Below are 20282 nucleotides of genomic sequence, written 5' to 3'. Positions count from 1 at the left end.
TGCGACAATCTCCAGAAATTGCTAGCATCCTTGCTGAATGACGTTCATACCCTCTTGTGATTGCGGCAGAAGAGCTCACGAGACTCAACAACAATTTAAAAAGGGACAAATTACATGCTCTAAGAATCATAAGAGAACTCCATCTATAAAATGAAGCCTATCTTTTCTCCTCAATTTCTTACTCTTGTTTCACCTATTTTCTTTACTGCAGTAATAGTTTCACTTTAAGTGACAGGTATTGGAGACCTACCATGCGTATGTAGTGCTGAAAATGGTAAACAAAAACTATAAAATTGGCCAGGCGCAGTGGCTCATGCCTGCAATCCCAGCACTTTGGGAGCCCGAGGCGGGCGGATCACCTGAGGTCAGGAGTTCAAGACCAGCCTGGCCAACATGGTGAAACCCCATCTCTACTAAAGGTACAAAAATTAGCTGGGTGTGGTGGCGGGTGCCTGTAATCCCAGCTACTCAGGAGGCTGAGGCAGGAGAATCACTTGAACCCAGCAGGTGGATGTTGCAGTGAGCCGAGATCGTGCCACTGCGCTCCAGCCTGAGAGGCAAAAAACAAAAAACAAGTAAGCGAAAACTATAAAATCGAGTCTCTTTTTTCGTGGGAAAACTTCACAATTAGGAATCAAGACATAGAGAGGAACCAAGAAATACATAATTTAAATGATTAAACAATAACACAAGGAAGGCCATGATTAAATATATGCCAGAAGGAATAATAACAACAGCTACTATTTAATGAGAACTTACAGGCCAGGCACTGTTCTATAGTGTTTAATCCTATGAACTCATTTAATCTGTACAACTACTTAATATGCACAAAAATAGGAAATGCAATTCCTATTCCTATTTTTACAGATGAAGAACTCTAGGCTAGGAAAGGATGCAACCCAAGGTCATCCAGGCAGTCTAGCTCCAGAGTCCATTCTCTTCACCATTAGACCAAACTACAGCCACATCATCCACAGCATGGTAGAGGAAGAAGTACTATGTGAGTCTGAGGAGAGAAGACTGGGAAAGGCTTTGCAGAGCAGGTAGAGATTGATTGGGCCCTGATGTTTGGATAGGATTTCGAGAAGTAGAAGAGGAGGAGGGGATATTCTAAATGAGGGGAGAAATGTATTAAAAAGCTCAAAGGCAAGAACAGCCATAGATATGTGCAGGCAAGCCATTGGTCTGGCTTCTGAGAAAGGCTTGTACTGGGGAAGAGAGTAGGAAAGGATAGAACAGATCTGATAGACAGGACTGTGGAGAGTGGTGCTGAAGGTCAGGTCAAGGATGGCTGCCATTTGAAGAGGAGTTGAGAATGAAAGAAAAATTAGATCTACAGAGGCTAGATCTCAATAATTTTGTAGTTATTACTTTCATTTTTTAAATCTCTTCCTACCACAAACTATTCTAAATAAATATTTATTTAGAAGAGGCTTTTTCCATCAGGATACAAACTCACAGGTAGGTAAAGTCAGTTTGCTCTGACGAGACTCTTATTCATGTCACTAATTCAACACACCAACAAAACCAAGATTTCTGAAGGGCAGTGGTGATCTCTTTGGAACTGTCAGCTCCAAAGACTAAGTCCTTAGAGACATGTTTTATTAAGCACTAAATCCCCAGAGCCCTCCACAGTGATCAACGCTTACTCAATAAATGTTGCCTGACACAGAGCAGCTTTATTTACATATCTACCTTTAGGCAACTTAAAAAAAACCCCAAAACTCCAAATCATAAAACACTGACAGTTACCTTGCAGGTGCAAGTAGCCAGTCCTCCCGTCCAGTGCCTGGGAGCATGGCCTAGAAACCTTTTGTTCCAAAAGCACTGCTGGGTGTCCTGACAGCTTGCTCCCCAGGGAAGGGTCACAAGTCAACATCATGCCACACTTTCCCTAGTGCTAGGGTTATTCCAGTTGAATGTACTCTCAGAACTGCTCTAAACAATTACATATCAGCATTTACACCATCACCATACTGTCTCTCATTCACTCCCAAGTAGCCCAAAGAATATATTCTGAAAGAGGTCAGTGCTGTCAGGCTATCTTCATTAAGAAATTTGGCTGAAAAACGTGTTAGGTAATTTATCTTTCTTGAGAAGCTGATTTCACAGTCTGAGGATTGCATTTTCAGTAGAAAGGGTGAGTTTTTAGGTGAAAATAGGGGCTAAGCATGGTTTAGTAATAGAGTTTAGGATCAGGGTTCTAGATTCAGCTCTGGCACCAACTTCCTGACCCTGCACAAGGCGTATAATCTTCCAGGCCTCAGTTTCCTCATCTACGGCTGTTATCTCTAAAGTTCCTTCCAGTGTGGGCTAGGATTTCTAGACCTGAAACACTTACAGATGGCTGCTGATTTGCCTCTTTAGATGAGCAAACTGAGCTGTATCATACGCAGATGCACAGGAATCAAGTTTCACACCAGTGGAACCAGTTGCTGGGGCAAAACATATGCCACAGTTAGGAATGAAAGAAAAATTAAATCTGTAGAGGCTAGATTGCAAGAATTTTGTAGTTCTTACTTTCTTTCATTTTTTAATCTTTTCCCACCACAAACTAGAAAAAAGAATATTTATTCTGAGTGAAATTTTAGAGTTCCTTGAAAATGTAAAATCCAATGACCAGTTATGAGACCAAAAGCATAAAATATCTAGAGTACAACTTCTGAAGATCAAAGAACATTTTATATATATATATATATACACACACATACACACACACACATATATATGCACACACACATTTTTTTTTAACCATATATATATATATACACATTTTTTTTTTTTTTAACCAGGTCTCACTCTGTCGCCTGGGCTGATCTCGGCTCACTGCAATCTCCCCGTCCCGGGTTCAAGCAATTCTCCCGCCTCAGCCTCCTGAGTAGCTGGGATTACAGATGCCCACCACCACACCCAGCTAATTTTTGTATTTTTAGTAGAGACGAGGTTTCGCCATGTTGGCCAGGCTGGTCTCGAACTCCTGACTTCCTTCAGGTGATCCACCCACCTTGGCCTCATAAAGTGCTGGTATTACAGGTGTGAGCCACTATGCCCAACCAACAATGTATTTTTTAATGTGAAGCTTCTATAAAAATTTTGTCAAAGACTAATAGTGGCACAATACAACAAAAATAAAATGAAGTGGTTACAGGAATATGTTCACTTTGTGAAAATTCACAAATGGCACACTTGATTTGTGCACTGTTGTGTATATATATTATACGTAAATAAGAAAAGGTTTATTTAAAAAATAAAATAATCTCACAAGACACAAAACTAAAATACTTCAGGATTTTCATAACTGCTACCATGAATTTTGTAAAACTGAATTATTTTCCAAACTGCTGCAGCAAGCCTGAGAGTTAACACCAGCATTCCCAGTTTAAGAAACACTGCTCTACAGGAACACTGCCTAATGGCTAATGGCATGCAGGATCACATAAAGCAGTAAATGGCAAAATTCTCAGCAAATTAAAAAAATTTATGATGGACAATTTTTCATTAGCTGTCTACAGAAAGCATTAATTGGCCTTGAATGTCCACTACACATTTTAAATCTTTACTAAGGTAGGCAGCAAAATGATTTACCACCTGCATTGAGTTTATTTTTGATACCCAGTCACAGTATCAAAAACTGAATAAACAATGGAAAAGTATAAATAAAAATATAAATAACTCATAATCCTCTTATGCAGACAGAACTGCTCACTATTTGGTGCATCGCTTTTCTGTATTTTTTTTCTATTTCTTCATACATGTAAATATATTTAATATTGGTGAGAGAGTACCACATATACAGCTTACAAATCATAAGCACCTTCTCACACTATCAGACATTTTCCATAAATAATTAACTGCTGCTTAATATTCCATCATATGGATGTACTATACAATCCGATGTTCTAAGATACATCTCAATTTTTGCATTTGCCCAATAGAAAAATGTATGTCATGAGTTTTGAAAGAATTACGTGTGGCCAGGTGCAGTGGCTCAGGCCTGTAATCCCAGCACTTTGGGAAGCTGAGGCGGGCAGATCATCTGAGGTCAAGAGTTCGAGACCAGCCTGGCCAACGTGGTGAAACCTTGTCTCTACTAAAAACACACAAAAAATTAGCTGGGCGTGGTGGTGCATGCTTGTAGTTCCAGCTATTAGGGGAGGCTGAGGCAGGGGAATCGCTTGAACCCAGGAGGCAGAGGTTGCAGTAAGCCAAGATCACACCACTGCACTCTAGTCTGGGCGACAGAGGGAGACTACATTTCAAAAAAAAAAAAGAATTATGTGTTAGCAAATTGAACTGAACCAAGATAGTCAAGTGCTAGAAGAATTTATTAAACAGATAACTACTATTTGTCTTAATGGCATACTTAACCCTTTGATGCTGAAGTTCAATACTTTATAGGTAAAATACAGATATATAATTTATTAGTGTGACGTACAAAGAAGTTTTTATTAAATGGTGTTAAAAGGTTAATGCAAAATCTTCAAATGTATTAATATGATTCTATTAAAATGTCATTAGCTGAAAGCTAAATTAAAAGCAGTGATCAGGAAGAAAACGAGGCAGAAGTAATAGATTGTAAGCCTTGAAACTAATCTCAGCAGATAGGGATAGAAAGAATGGAGGAAAACATCAAGCTCCTTTTATCTGAGTTAAGGGCCACACTCTTCCCTAGACTATAGAATTTTAAGGGATAAAAGAGAAGTTTTCTCCACAACAGCTACAATCTCATTAAAAAAAAAAGGGGGGGGGGGCAGATACATCTGAACCAAGCTTTAGTAAGGCTTGTCAGGAAATAAATGCCCTTCCTTCTTGCCTAACTCTTGTGGAACCAGTTTTCACCCTTACAAAGGCCTACCCTGTGGCATCACCACTTTGGACACAGATAGGGCCCATGGCAAAGCTGGAGTTTATATTTACAATAAATATGTCAATTTTTGTCCAACTGTACAAGCCAGGGTTCTAAATTATTACACATCAGGTCCAGGTAACTTTCCTAGTCACTTTACTGATAATTTCAAAAGACAGCACTTAACTTCTAAGAGAGTTGTGAAGCTACCTCTGAATCCTATTATCTAACTCACAGCAGGAGTTGGAACCCACACAGCAGCACTTTCTCAGGTCCCTGTGTCAGATGCCAGGCTGACTTCAAAGCAAAATTGTCAAGTTTAAGGATCACTCTTACTCCAAACCTTAACTATATCTCACCTTCTCCCTAATCCTACCCAACCAAGATAAACTGTAATGTAAATGATTAATAATTATTTAATTTTAACAGGAAAAGATTTACATTTTAATAAAGGATAATCTAATTGACCAAAGGAATGAAGTTCAAATGTTAGCCTTTCAGACAGGCTAAATAGGAAAAATATCTTTGAGTATCTGGAAGAACACCTGGTAGTAAAATAAATACATTATTTATTGAAAAAAATTTTTTGAGACAGTCTCACTCTGTTGCCCAGGCTAGAGTGCAGTGCCACGATCTCGGCTCACTACAACTTCTGCTTCCTGGGTTCAAGTGATTCTTGTGCCTCAGCCTCCTGAGTAGCTGGAATTACAGGCACGTACCACCATGCCTGGCTAATGTTTGTATTTTTTGTACAGATGGAGTTTCACCATGTTGGCCAGGCTGGTCTTGAACTCGTGACCTCAAGTGATCTGCCTGCCTTGGCCTCCCAAAGTGCCGGGATTACAGGTGTGAGCCACCATGCCCAGCTGAAATACAGTATTTAAGTATTAGCTTTTAGTTGAAATGGGTATTGTTTTTAAGTATCTGAAAAGGTAGGGAGATACTATGTCTAAATGTTTGTAATTCTTATCTCTTGTGAATTACCTGAATTACAGCCCACACCACTATGCCTTCACTTAAAGTTTAAAAGTCTTCAGTGGCTACTGCCAATAACTTCATGGTTTTATAAAGCCTGACTTCAGCTTTATGAGGTCTGACTGAAAGCACAGGGGAAGTTTAAGGCATCAGGGCAGTAAATTGCCCCAGGAATCAAGTCTTATAAAAAAGAAGCAGACCTTTTTCTCAGTCAAGACTTCACCTAGGGGTGACTATGAGTCATAGCCCATACCCATTCCAGAAAACTACCTAAGGATATATGTCTGTGGGCTGCAGGCTGGACCCCATGAACCCCTGGGGATGATAAGGAGCCTCAGCTTTGCTGGTTATCTATGAACTCTAAAGACCAGTGACAGAGAGGCTCTAGGCTCTACAATACAGAACTTACCCTGCTGCTTGCTCTGTAGGAGAAGGGGCTTCAGAAAGTCATCTCCAAGTTACATAGCCAACTGATTGAAAGGTAGGTTTTCTAACAAATCCCTCACATCAGCCAAAATGACCCACTCCTTGTTTTCCAGACATTTTCTGCCTTTAACTATGCTACCTCCTTGGGAGGAATGGCCTCCAGTTTTCAATCTTACCCATTCTTCAAGGCTCAGTTAAAAAAAAACAAAAATTAAACTCTCCAGCACAAGGTGCCCAACGTCCCTTCTCCTTCTAAAACCCTAAAGCTCTCCGTGTCAGTGTTTCACATTTGGCATCAAACCATCGTCCTGTGTTGGGCTTCTTTTTGTTGCTGTTGTTCTGATGTTTAATCTTTTCCTGTGTCTGTATCGTATTTCTAACAAGACTATAAGTTCTTTGAAGCCAGGGACTACAAAATCAGAAGCTGGGACTGTATTTCTAAAGTTTCTTCCAATCCTTATAGATCATGTCACTAATCTTCACTCTGTGTCTATCTCCTCAGTGATCACAATAGAAAAGGGTCAGTGTCATGACACAGGCGACTCTGGAAACCTATCTACAGCAGACCATCCAATTTTATTTTATTTTATTTATTTATTTTTTTTTTTCTGAGACGGAGTCTCGCTCTGTCGCCCGGGCTGGAGTGCAGTGGCCGGATCTCAGCTCACTGCAAGCTCCGCCTCACGGGTTTACGCCATTCTCCTGCCTCAGCCTCCCGAGTAGCTGGGACTACAGGCGTCCGCCACCTCGCCCGGCTAGTTTTTTTGTATTTTTTTTTAGTAGAGACGGGGTTTCACCGTGTTAGCCAGGATGGTCTCGATCTCCTGACCTCGTGATCCGCCCGTCTCGGCCTCCCAAAGTGCTGAGATTACAGGCTTGAGCCACCGCGCCCGGCCGACCATCCGATTTTTAATTTAAATAGTGGCTGAAGGGAATAGGGGTAAGTGGGTGTTTGCTTTTAAGGAAGGCAGGTGCACATGAAAAGAATTAATGAAGAGCAACTGCTTCATCTCGATTAGTACCTAATTCCATTAGGAGTTCCCCTGGTACACATTAATCATAAAAGACAAGACTTGTTTAAGGACCACACAGCTTCTGTCCCCAGAAGAAATACTGATTACCCTCTATACCAACTCCTCCCCCTCTCCTTTCCAGGTCACTCACACTGTCAAGACAGGTAGCTTGGGTCATTCATAGAAAAATGTGTTTTAAGTATATGGTAGATACATCCCATCTTAAGTGAGGCCTACAGTAACGTGACCCTGTTCCAATGCAGCAGGTATAAACCACAGACTTGGAAATACTGACATGAAGCTGCCTCGGATGTCACTGTAGTGACTACAAGGCATAAGTGTACAAAAATAAGCAAGAGCTTGATGACCTGATTACTAGGTGAAGCCATGTTACAAAGTACTTTATGTCTCTGCTCCATAATCTGTCAAACACAAAAGGCAAACACATCAATTTTCCTAAAGGAATGCAAAGAGAGACAGAAAAGAGTTCTAGAGACTTTCACACAACTGGTCATTTAGGGAAACAGGGTACTCACTGACTTCTTAAAGTTCTTCAAGAATAAAGCTGTGAGTGCCAAGAACTAGTCATTTTAGTAAGGTCCATAAAGGAATCTAGCCAGAATTGACAAGTATGTATCAGCAGTCATTAACATTCATATCTTATGTAAAAGCTTGTCTGTTGTAATAAGAAAAAAACCACAAGCACTTAGATACTCAACAGAAGGTGGCTAAATAAATTACAGTACATTCACATTTGATTGTCATTAAAAAATTAAATCATTAAAAAATCACCAATGAAGAATATTCAATGATACAGAAGAATGCTCATGATAAAGTCTGTGAAAAATAAAAGCTATAAAACATACATAGTATGAGCTTAATTTTGTAAAAGAATATATATGCAAGAGAAAATGCTAGAAGGATATAAAATAGTGGTTACCTTATCTCTTCCTTTTCAAACTCAGATATAATATGCATAACTTATTTTTAACATTTTATTATTTGATAATTTTAAAAGAGGATACTGCTAACCTACTCCCCATTCTGTTCCACATTCACTGACACTCTCAGATTTGCCCATGTCACAGGGCAGTTTCAGAACAACCCAAAACCTTAGGGAAAATCCAAGTCTCTTTTTTTTTTTTTTCTTTTGTAGAGCCTGGGTCTTGCTATGTTGACCAGAATGGTCAAACTAACTCCTGGACTCAAGTGATCCTCCCACCTCAGCCTCTCAAAGTGTTCAGATTACAGGCATGAACCACTATGCCCAGCCAACATAAACTTTTTAGGTCACTCCAAAAAAGGGGAACTTAACTTTCTGATATAGAGAATGCCTCAGTTTTTTTTTTTTTTTTTTTTTTTTTTTATTGAGACGGAGTCTCGCTCTGTCACCCAGGCTGGAGTGCCGTGGCGCCATCTTGGCTCACTGCAAGCTCCGCCTCCCGGGTTCACGCCATTCTCCTGCCTCAGGCTCCTGAGTAGCTGGGACTACAGGTGCCCTCCACCAGGCCCGGCTAATTTTTTGTATTTTTAGTGGAGACGGGGTTTCACTGTGTTAGCCAGGATGGTCTTGATCTCTTGCCCTCGTGATCTGCCCGCCTCAGCTTCCCAAAGTGCTGGGATTACAGGCATGAGCCCGTGCGCCCAGCTGAGAATGCCTCAGTTTTTAAATCTACCTCAATTACTTCCTATTCATCAGCTCCTATCAAAATAATAGTTTTTCTAAATTTAGATTCTGTAGCTGCAGTTTATTGTCCTGTTTGTCCTGCTCTCTTTGGAAAGATCTCTTGGTTACGTACCACACTGGCTGCAGGAGAGGAGGCACTGCTCTGACTTGAGACTTCACTGTATCACACATTACAAGAAACAGTGCTGCGAAGTTCAAATTCTAAGCCAGCCCTGTGACGTCTGTGAATAAGTAGGGTCAACATCCTGAGTTTTAGTGTATTTTGTGCTCTGAAAACACAGTAGAAAAATATATTGATGTAGAAGAAGTTACCAGTCCTAGACACAGACAGAGTAAGCAGCTCTCTGCACAGTATGGTTTGAGAAATGCCAGAAGGCCCCAAACCACCCTTATCAAAAGGCTATCCCCTCTCCTTCTAAGCGGTATGAAAGCCTCACAGTCAGGTGTGGGAATATAACAGTAAAGGGAGTGATCCTCTGGAGAGGTACAGTCAACATGGCCTGTTTTCTAGGAGCACAGAAGACTGACGAAGAAAAGGCAAAAAGGTCCCATTAATATATGGCAGATTAGTTCACAGCATTTACCAGGTATTCCCTAACAGAAAAGTCCTTGCTAAAGGAAAGTCAAGTTTTCACTGGTGAGGCCAGAGTGTTAGAGGGAGCAAAACACAAGTATAACAGAAAAGGCGAGGCACAGAAGTTGCAAACTGGCGAGCCAATATGGCCCATAAACGTGTTTTGTTTGACCCTCCCCCTACATAATGTTAAAAAAAAAAAAAAAAAAGTTTTTTAACTGAGAGGTTTCACGTAAAGATATTTTTAGCATCTCTCCAGAATATCAGAAGACTTGGCAACATTGGGCCTACAATCCCCCATGGCAACAACTGGCTGTCCCCTTTGGAAGGGTTTATGCTCCCAGAATTCTGGGTGTCAGGTTCAGTACTGAATGAGAATGATGACAATACCAGACTCCAGAATGCTCACTCTAACCTGCCCCACTCACTCCTGTAGGAGTCTGAATCTGCAATACTTGCTCTGGAGCAGAGTGTGGGGGGAGCAATGGTCCTTTCTAGTTCATTAATTTGTGTTTCTGTTTTGAATCTGTTGGAACACTCTAACATGAAAAGCAAAATGTACCTTGTGATAGAGGAGAGTTGTCATTCTACCTACAAAAAAGAAACTGAAACTTGGTTTTAATCCTGAGAGTCCCAGCTGGCTAGGAGAAAAGAAGAGATTTGCAAAGACTGAAATATACCCACATTGGCTGGCAAAGTATCCAAATAGCCAGTTTCTAAATTATAGCATGAATAATATTTAAAGACTATGGTTCCTTTTCCTTGGGGTTACCTTCCCTTCAGGGAATCCACCCCTAACTTCCTTAGATGAAAAACTCAATTCATTATATGCCAACAGAGGTTGGCATATAATTTAACACAAAGCCTTTCAAAGTTTTGTAATAGTTCCTTCTCAATTCTAGTCAGTAAACTTTCAAACAGACTATCTAGAAATCAGTTTTGATAGAATAAACTCTCAGTACTCAACATAAAATGTGTTTTTTTATGTTTATGTAGAAGCCCCTCCCCAATAACCTGTTACTTCATAATTAATCCATACACCATAATCACCTTCCTGTTTGGCCTCTTAGATATGGAGACATTCGGTAAACTGCTTGCTTAAATTCACTTATGTCTAGTTTCTAAAATGCCACATGGTTTTCAAGCCACAAAATAACCCTGTTTAAGTATAAAATCACGCCTCTATTACCACATTTATATCCTAGAATGCCATAGTTTTAAATTCCTGCAATGGTTAAAATAAACTCAAACTATATTGTATATTAACATAAACAGAATCAAACTATAGGTATATAAAATATTATGGGCATAGCAGAAAATGAAAATTAATCAGGTCTGACAAAGTATATCTGCTCAGACATAGTGCTATAAAAACATAAATCAGAAACATGTTTCCACAGAGACAGAAAACACACTAAACTTACTAAATAGATAGATGGCTCTACTACTTATTTTTTCCCACTTGATAATTTCCAAATAATTTAGCAGCAGCTATATCCAACATATTTAATCCACTCTAGCTAGAACATCTAAGTGTCTAGTTTTCACAGTTCCCATTCTAAAATTTCATATGTTTTTATTATAATTTTATCTTTCAGCTACAATAATGCTGTTCCAGAAAATTATTTTATGCCTCACAGAAGCAGAAAGGCCTGCTGTGGTCGCCATCACTCACGGAGGGGTCAAGCTGGTGACTCTGCAGCAATCTGTCAGCACCCCGTTGTGTAGCCACCTGCAGGGAAAGCAGCTAGGGGAACCCCCAAAGCCTGAATCATTGTCTACCAAGATCAGATTTTCTTCCACAAACTACTCCTGACACAAGCAAAATCCATTCAAAGCAGAAGAGAACAAACAAATGTACCATTCTCTCTGTAGCACTAGAGAGAAAGCAGTCAAACACATATTCTAAACTGGAGGATCTCCTTGGAGAGAAGGTTGGAACAGAAATATGGATGAAGCTGGAAACCATCATTCTCAGCAAACTAACAAAGGAACAGAAAACCAAACACCGCATGTTCTTACTCATAAGTGGGAGATTAACAGTGAGAACACATGGACACAGGGAGGGGAACATCACACACCAGGGCCTGTTGCGGGGTGGGGGGCTAGGGGTGGAACAGCATTAGGAGAAACACCTAATGTAGATGATGGGTTGATGGGTGCAGCAAACCACCATGGCCTATGTATACCTGTGTAACAAACCTGCACATTCTGCACATGTATCCCAGAACTTAAAGTATAATAATTTTTTTTTTTAATGTAGGATCTGAGCTGTATTTCCAGCTACCACAAAAACAAAGAATGATCTGGGGCTGGCGAGGAGAGAGGGCTAGACCCACCAGGAAAGAAGAATAAAATAAGGCAAACTGAGATTATCTTCCCTCTTCCTGGCTGAGATGAGGCTTGTGTCTAGATTCCTTGGCCCTGAAGCACAACTAGCCCCACTCCCAGAGCAAATGCTTTTTTTGACAGCAGTGCCTCAGAGGATTTTCTCCTCTTTTCCCTTGTAACTTCCAGAAATTCTTACACCTCTTTCAAAGCCTTGGGAAAACTACTGACAGAGTGCTGGTTTTAAAACTCCCTGTGAAATACTAAGAAAAGGGGTTTGGAGTAAAAGACTTTCTATTTAGAAATAAAATTATTAATAACCTTCTCAAAATAACAAAGAGTTTGACACTGGATGTGTAATCCTCGATTGGGTCTAATGTGATAATCAGGTTTTCTAACTTCAAAAGTCTGTGAGTTGCACTGTGATAAAATTACTAGGCGCCATCCTCCCTGCTTCCCAGTATTTTCCCTGCACAAAGGTAGTATTTATTAATTCAACAAGTATTTATTGAGTATCTACTCTGTGTCAAGCCAAGCACTGTGTACTGTGACAAACCAGTGAAAATAAGTTCCCTGCCCTTACTGAGCTTACATTCTATTATGGTATAATAAGCATGTTATAAAAACTTAAACTATACAGAAATCAACAATGCAGAAAGTAAATGTCTCTGACAGCCAACTACAATTGATCATCTGCTATATATTTCAAGTAATTTTCTGTGCACATGAGAAATATATCTACCCATATTTTTTCTTCTTTCTCTCTCTTTTTTTTTTTGTACAGAGTCTAACTCTGTCGCCCAGGCTGGAGTGCAGTGGCATGATCTCTGCTCACTGCAATCTCTGCCTCTCAGGTTCAAGCGATTCGCATGCCTCAGCCTCTTGAGAAGCTGGGATTACAGGAGCCTGCCACCACACTCAGCTGATTTTTGTATTTTTAGTAGAGACAGAGTTTTGCCATGTTGGCCAGGCTGGTCTCGAACTCCTGGCCTTACGTGATCCACCTGCTTTGACCTCCCAAAGTGCTAGAATTACAGGTGTGAGCCACTGCACCCAACTCTACCCATATGTATTTTTTGGGTTTTTTTAAAGACAGGTTCTCACTCTGTGGCCCAGGCTGGAGTGCAGAGGTGCGACCTTGGCTCACTGCAACCTCTGACTCCCGGGTTCAAGCGATTCTCATGCTTCAGCCTCCTGAGTAGCTGGGACTACAGGTGCATGCCACCACGCCCAGCTAATTTTTATATTTTTAGTAGAGACAGGGTTTCGCCATGTTGGCCAGGCTGGTCTCGAACTCCTGACCTCAAATGATCCACCTGCCTCAGCCTCCCAAAGTGTGGACTTACAGGTGTGAGCCACTGCGCCTGGCCCCTACCCATATTTTTCAATGGATTCATACTATACAATCTGTTTTGCTACCTGCCCCTTCCCCAGACCACTTGAGCAAACAATCTTGGGTTCCTTTAATTACCTTAGGATGGGCTTGCACCTTTCAAGAGAATTGTTTGTTATCTTTCCCGGTTCCCCACTAAGGACTCGTCAGGGTCTTGGAGGAAGGATGGAATCATTCATGAGAGGCCACCTGCCCCCGGGTCACCAGTCCAGGGAATGCTCACAGGCTCTGTCTCCTGAACTGACTGCTCTGTCTTGAGCTTTGGATTCTATTCTTGCTTCATGCCTACAACAACCTTGGGCTACATGCTCTGAATCTTCTTCTCCACCTTCTGTTGCAACTTGGACCAGCACCTTTCTCTCTTGCCCTGGAGCTGGGAGCCAGCCTCATCCACTCCTAACCCTGACCCAGGCCAGTTTCCTGTAAGAGATAAAGAATGATAGAAAGATAGATAGTAAATAGCATTGGCCCCCAAATTTACTAGTGGCTTTGAAATGCTTCTCTGAGATCACAAAATAGGGACATTCTCTCTTCACTTTGCTCTGTTTTACAGTTATTCACACCAAATCATATTGAATCCACTGATTATGAAAAATCAGTATATAAAAATATAGTCCTTTCTATTCAACTAATGTATAATTTTAAATTGGGTGTAGACATCTCATAATGTGGAGAAACAAAAAAGAAGTACTACAAAACGTCTCCTGTAGTTTTTTCCTAAACTGCAAGACCAAATATACCAAGGAGTCTTATAATAAAAGTCAGAGGTTGGCCAGGCATGGTGGCTCATGCCTATAATCCCAGCACTTTGGGAAGCTGAGGCGGGTGAATCACAAAGTCAGGAGTTCAAGACCAGCCTGGTCAACATGGCGAAACCCCTCTCTCTACAAAAATTAGCTGGGCATGGTGGCAAGCGCCTGCAGTGCCAGTTACTCAGGAGGCTGAGGCAGGAGAATCACTTGAACCCAGAAGACAGAGGTTGCAGTGAGCCGAGATCGGACCACTGCATTACAGCCTGGGCAACAGAGCGGGACTCTGTCTCAAAAAAAAAAAAAAAAAAAAAAGTCAGAGGTTACACAGCAGTATTAAATGCTGGTAGCTGGAAGACAAGGTTAAATTCCGAAGTATGAAAGTCTGTGAATTGCTAGTCAAGCCACATTTGAGCAATGTGTGCCATCAGGAAAGTCTAGTCACAGAAGAAAGCTGATTGTTTTTAACATTTGCTATCCTCATCATTTCCTTTTAAGGAAAAAAGGGCAGACTTATGTTTTAAAATCATTAAAACATAAATAGAAGGTTTAAGTGGGCTAGAAAGTACAATGAAGGGCAATGATACTTTGCTCACTCACCAACTTAAACTAGAAAGGAATGAGTCACAAAAACTCGTATCACAGACAACTAAACACAATACTAATCAACATACTCACTGATGACTAGAACATTATATAGCTTATTTATAGATTATGTTGTTATCAATATATGAGCTCTAAAAATATTTCTCTAGACTCAGATTTGTTAATTTAAATTAGTACTTGCATATGAGTGTAAGTTAAACACTTCTCAGCTGGGCGTGGTGGCTGACGCCTGTAATCCCAACACTTTGGGAGGCCAAGGCAGGCAGATCACCTGAGGTCAGGAGCTCGAGACCAGCCTGGACAACATGGTGAAACCCTGTCTCTACTAAAAAAATTAAAAAATTAGCCAGGTGTGGTGGCACCGCCTGTAATCCCAGCTACTTGGGAGGCTGAGGCAGGAGAATTACTTGAACCTGGGAGGTGAAGGTTCCAAGATTGCGCCACTGCACTTCAGCCTAGGCGACACAGTGAGACTCTGTCTCCAAAAACAAAACAAAACAAAACAAAACAAAACAAAACAAAAACACTTCTCAGTGTAAACAAATGAGTTAAAATCTCTCAAAGTGCTTCTCTATGCCTCCCTCTTCTCTGAGGCAGGTCTACCAGTTGCTTGGAGATTCCTGCAAAAATCCTGAGCAATGATTTCCCCATTTCCTTTTAGGCTATCAAGTCTCCAAATAAACAGAACTAATTGCGGGAGCAAACCAAGTTATAAGTAATATCATTTTGATGTGCCTAAAATAACCAAATGAATTTGGAGCGGAATAAAAGAGCGAGTATTCAATATATTACACTTTACCCAGATTTCCATATTCTCCTTAAGAAAACGCACTTTCAGGCCGGGCGCGGTGGCTCAAGCCTGTAATCCCAGCACTTTGGGAGGCCGAGACGGGCGGATCACGAGGTCAGGAGATTGAGACCATCCTGGCTAACATGGCGAAACCCCGTCTCTACTAAAAAAAATACAAAAAACTAGCTAGGCGCGGTGGCGGGCGCTTGTAGTCCCAGCTACTCGGGAGGCTGAGGCAGGAGAATGGCGTAAACCTGGGAGGCGGAGCTTGCAGTGAGCTGAGATCTGGCCACTGCACCCCAGCCTGGGCGACAGAGCGAGACTCCGTCTCAAAAAAAAAGAAAAGAAAAGGCACTTTCCTCTTCCATGGCTTCAAAACTTCTAGGAACTCACCACCATGGCAATGTGCACACACCAGGACTCTAGGCCTTCCAAGCAGAATGAGGAACAAGGTTAATGGTAGTCTCTCTGCAGGGTAAGTTGATGGTTGCATCCCTGGTCTCAAGTCTTCTAGTTCAGGGCTCTTATATCTGCTGCTGCCAAGCTAAGCCTACTCCAGATATAAAGAACGATTCCCATGCTGTGGGGCTCTAGGCTGTCTGGACCAGACCAATTCCCAAGCTAGCCCTAATCAGAGTTGAAGTCTCAGAGATTCTGTAAGCTTTCAAGAACACAAGCAGCTGGCCCCTTTCTATTTAGAGATAAGTAAGTACACTCATGTGTCTTTGGCAAAAGCAAGAAGTTTTAACACACAACAGCACCTCTCTGGCAGAAAAAAAAATTCTGAAATTCTAACCATTTTTTCTACAGATATTAGCCATGAGATTCTAGTGTCAATCCTTGGGCCAATGTTAGTTGTATTTGCATTCAAAACAAAAACCCCCAAAAATATAAAGCAGAACAAGAAAGCAAGCTGATAAAAAATTTTAAAGTACTATAGTATAACAGAAAGGGTTCCAGAAGTCAAGAAACTTCAGTTCTGGTCCTGGCAACATCACCCTAGCTTGGTCACCCACAGCAGCCATGTAATCTTCTAGGGTTCATTTACTTCACTGATAAAAATGAAAAACAACAGAGTTCAAGGAAGCTGGTCTAGATAGCTCTTAGATCTCTTCTAGTTGCAAAAAAAAAAAAAAAAAAATTCATCATTCTAAATTCTACTCAGTTTTACTAAGTGGTACTTTACCAAGCAAACTCTGGATACTTTTCCTTTCTGACTCTTCATACCAGACACAATTCAACTACTTTAAAGGGTTGATAGCAATTTTAAAAATAAACACTATAATACAAAAGATCAATCTGTCTTAACAAAAAAGGCAGTGGAATGGAAATAAACAGAGAAGAGAGGTTTGCTTCAACATTTCCACAGATTATGGATCACTTAGTATTTTGTTACCTCAAAGAGTTAAATTCTCTCCCTTAACAAGGAAACTGAAAGACTTCACAATTGCCGACAAGAAACCACTTGGTCTTGGGCTGTTTTGAGAGAGAACCTTGTGGCAAGCGCAAACAAAATTGTCGACTCCTCTGTTTGCAGGCCTTGAAACTTCAGGATAGCAGTTCAGGTGCTGTACCCTGCTCTGCCTGATCTTAGAGAGTGATTTCTTTTTTTTTTTTTTTTTTTTTTTTTTTTGAGAAAGAGTCTCGCTTTGTTGCCCAGGCTGGAGTGCTGTGGCACCATCTTGGCTCACTGCAACCTCTGCCACTCAGGTTCAAACAATTCTCCAGCCTCAGCTTCCCAAGTAGCTGGGGTTACAGTGTGCGCCACCATGCCCAGCTAATTTTGTATTTTCAGTAGAGACGAGGTGTCACCGTGTTGGTCAGGCTGGTCTTGAACTCCTGACTTCAAATGATCCACCTGCCTTGGCCTCCCAAAATGCTAGGATTATAGATGTGAGCCACCGCACCCGGCTGAGCATGATTTCTAAATGATCGCACAGGCCTGCCATGAAATATTCCACCCTATGTAAAAATGAGTGTTAGACTAAGTTGAGAAAATGATTTTTATATAATTTAAGTGAAAAAAGCAGGACACAGCCGGGCGCGGTGGCTCAAGCCTGTAATCCCAGCACTTTGGGAGGCCGAGATGGGCGGATCACGAGGTCAGAAGATCGAGACCATTCTGGCTAACACGGTGAAACCCCATCTCTACTAAAAAATACAAAAAACTAGCCGGGCGAGGTGGTGGGTGCCTGTAGTCCCAGATACTCGGGAGGCTGAGGCAGGAGAATGGCGTAAACCCAGGAGGCGGAGCTTGCAGTGAGCTGAGATTGCGCCACTGCACTCCATCCAGCCCGGGCGACAGAGCGAGACTCCGTCTCAGAAAAAAAAAAAAAAGAAAGAAAAAGAAAAAAAAAAAAAGAAAAAAGCAGGACACAAAAACTACACAACTATAAAGGCATGATCTATGAAAGAAAAAATTGATAAGCTAGACTTCATTAAAATAAAAATTTCTGCTCTATAAGACACTGTCAAGAGAATAAAAAGCCTCAGACTGAAAGTATAACATTTGTAAAAGGCATCTGATAAAGGACTATTACCAAAAATATAGGAAGAACTCTTAGAACTCAACAACAAGAAAACAAACACACTGATTTTAAAATGGGCTGAACTGGCCGGGCGCGGTGGCTCACGCCTGTAATCCCAGCACTTTGGGAGGCCGAGGCAGGCAAATCACCTGAGGTTGGGAGTTTGAGACCAGCCTGACCAACATGGAGAAACTCCGTCTCTACTAAAAGCACAAAATTAGCCAGGCATGGTGGCGCATGTCTGTAATCCCAGCTACTCGAGAGGCTGAGGCATGAGAATTGCTTGAACCCAGGAAGTGGAGGTTGCAGTGAGCCAAGATGGCACCATTGCACTCCAGCCTGGGCAACAAGAGTAAAACTTTGTCTCAAAAATAAATAAATAAATAAAACGGGCCAAACTAATACCAAAAAGACAAAAAATAACAGATGTTGGCAAGGATGTGGAGAGAAGGAAACCCTTAAACACTGCTGGTGAGAATGTAAATTAATACAACTTCTATGGCAAACAGTATGGAGATTTCTCAAAGAACTACAAGTAAAACTGCCACTCGATCCAGCAATCCCACTACCGGTTAGCTACCCAAAGAAAAAATCAATATATCAAAAATATACCTGCACTTGTATGTTTACTACCACTCTAGTCACAACAGCAAAGATACGGAATCAACCTAAGTGTCCATCAATGGATGACTGGACAAAGAAAATGTGGTGTACACACACAATGGAATATTGTTCAGTCATAAAAAGAATGAAGTTACGTCTTTCGCATCAACATGGGTAGAAACGGAGGTCATTATATTAAGTGAAACAAGCCAGACGCGAAAAGCCTGATATTACATGTTCGTACTCTTAAGTGGGTGCTAAAAAATGTGTACACATGGACACAGAGAGATGAATGATAGACAATGGAGACTCAGAAAGGTGAGGGGATGGAAGGAGGGTCAATGATGAGAAGTTGGTTAGCAGGTAAAATGTGTATTATTTGGGTGAAAGTCCTGACTTGACCAATACACAATCTATGCATGTAACAAAACTGCACTTGTACCCCATGAATTTATCCAAATTTTAAAAGTGGGCTAAGACTTTAACAGACACCTCACCAAAAAAAGATGCACATATGGTAAACAAGCATATAAAAAGATGTAACATCATATCATATGTCATCAGGAAAATACAAATTAAAACAACAAGATACCGGCCAGGCGTGGTGGCTCAAGCCTGTAATCCCAGCACTTTGGGAGGCCGAGATGGGCGGATCACGAGGTCAGGAGATCGAGACCATCCTGGCTAACACAGTGAAACCCTGTCTCTACCGAAAATACAAAAAACTAGCCGGGCGAGGTGGTGGGTGCCTGTAGTCCCAGCTACTCGGGAGGCTGAGGCAGGAGAATGGCGTAAACCCAGGAGGCGGAGCTTGCAGTGAGCTGAGATCCAGCCACTGCACTCCAGCCTGGGCGACAGAGTGAGACTCCATCTCAAAAAAAAAAAAAAAAAAAAAAAGACAACGAGATACCACTATCCACCTATGAGGGTGGCCAAAATCCAGAACACTGACAATACCAAGTGCTGGCCAGGATTTACAGGAACTCCCATTCATTGCTGGTAGGAATGCGAAATGGTATAGCCACTGTCAAAGACATTGTGGCAGTTTCTTACAACTAAATATACTCTATGATCCAGCAACTGTGCCCCTTGGAATTTATTCAAAGATGAAAACTTATGTCCACCCCAAAACCGGCACATAGATGTTTACAGCTTTATTTATAATTGCCAAAACTTGGAAAAAACAAGATGTCCTTCAGCAGGTGAATGGACAAACTTGCGGTATATCCAGACAACACAATATTATTCAGTACTAAAAAGAAATGAGCTATTAGGCCAGGAAAAGACACAGAGTGGGCTGGGCATGATGGCTCATGCCTGTAATCCCAGAACTTTGGGAAGCCGGGGCAGATGGATCACTTGAGCACAGGAGGAGTTCAAGACCAGCCTGGGCAACATAGTGAGTTCCTATCTCTATATTAAAAAAAAAAAAAAAAAAAAAATTGCCCAGGTGCAGTGCCTCATGCCTGTAATTCCAGCACTTTGGGAGGCTGAGGTGGCTGGATCACCTGAGGTCAGGAGTTCAAGACCAGCCTGGTTAACATGGCGAAACTCCATCTCTACTAAAAAAACCGTCTCTAGTAAAAATACAAAAAATTAGCCAGGCACGGTGGCAGGTGCCTGTAATCCAAGCTACTCTGGAGGCTGAGCCAGGAGAATCACTTGAACACGGGAGGTGAAGGTTGCAGTGAACTGAGATCATGCCTTGCACTCCAGCCTGGGCGACAAGAGCAAGATTCCATTTCGGGGGGGGGGAAGGGGGGG

General features: G+C 41.4%; 1 protein-coding gene across 1 annotated transcript in view; it reads right to left on the bottom strand.

Annotated features, from left to right (window-relative positions):
- Positions 1-20282, bottom strand: part of MACO1 (macoilin 1) — a 71631-nt gene that overhangs the window by 16330 nt on the left and 35019 nt on the right.

This window comes from Rhinopithecus bieti, unplaced genomic scaffold (genome assembly GCF_001698545.2).
Source record: "Rhinopithecus bieti isolate Rb0 unplaced genomic scaffold, ASM169854v2 scaffold_41644, whole genome shotgun sequence".
Lineage (NCBI taxonomy): Eukaryota > Metazoa > Chordata > Mammalia > Primates > Cercopithecidae > Rhinopithecus > Rhinopithecus bieti.
The sequence above is the reverse complement of the archived record's forward strand: the minus strand, read 5'-3'. Positions and strand labels throughout refer to the sequence as shown.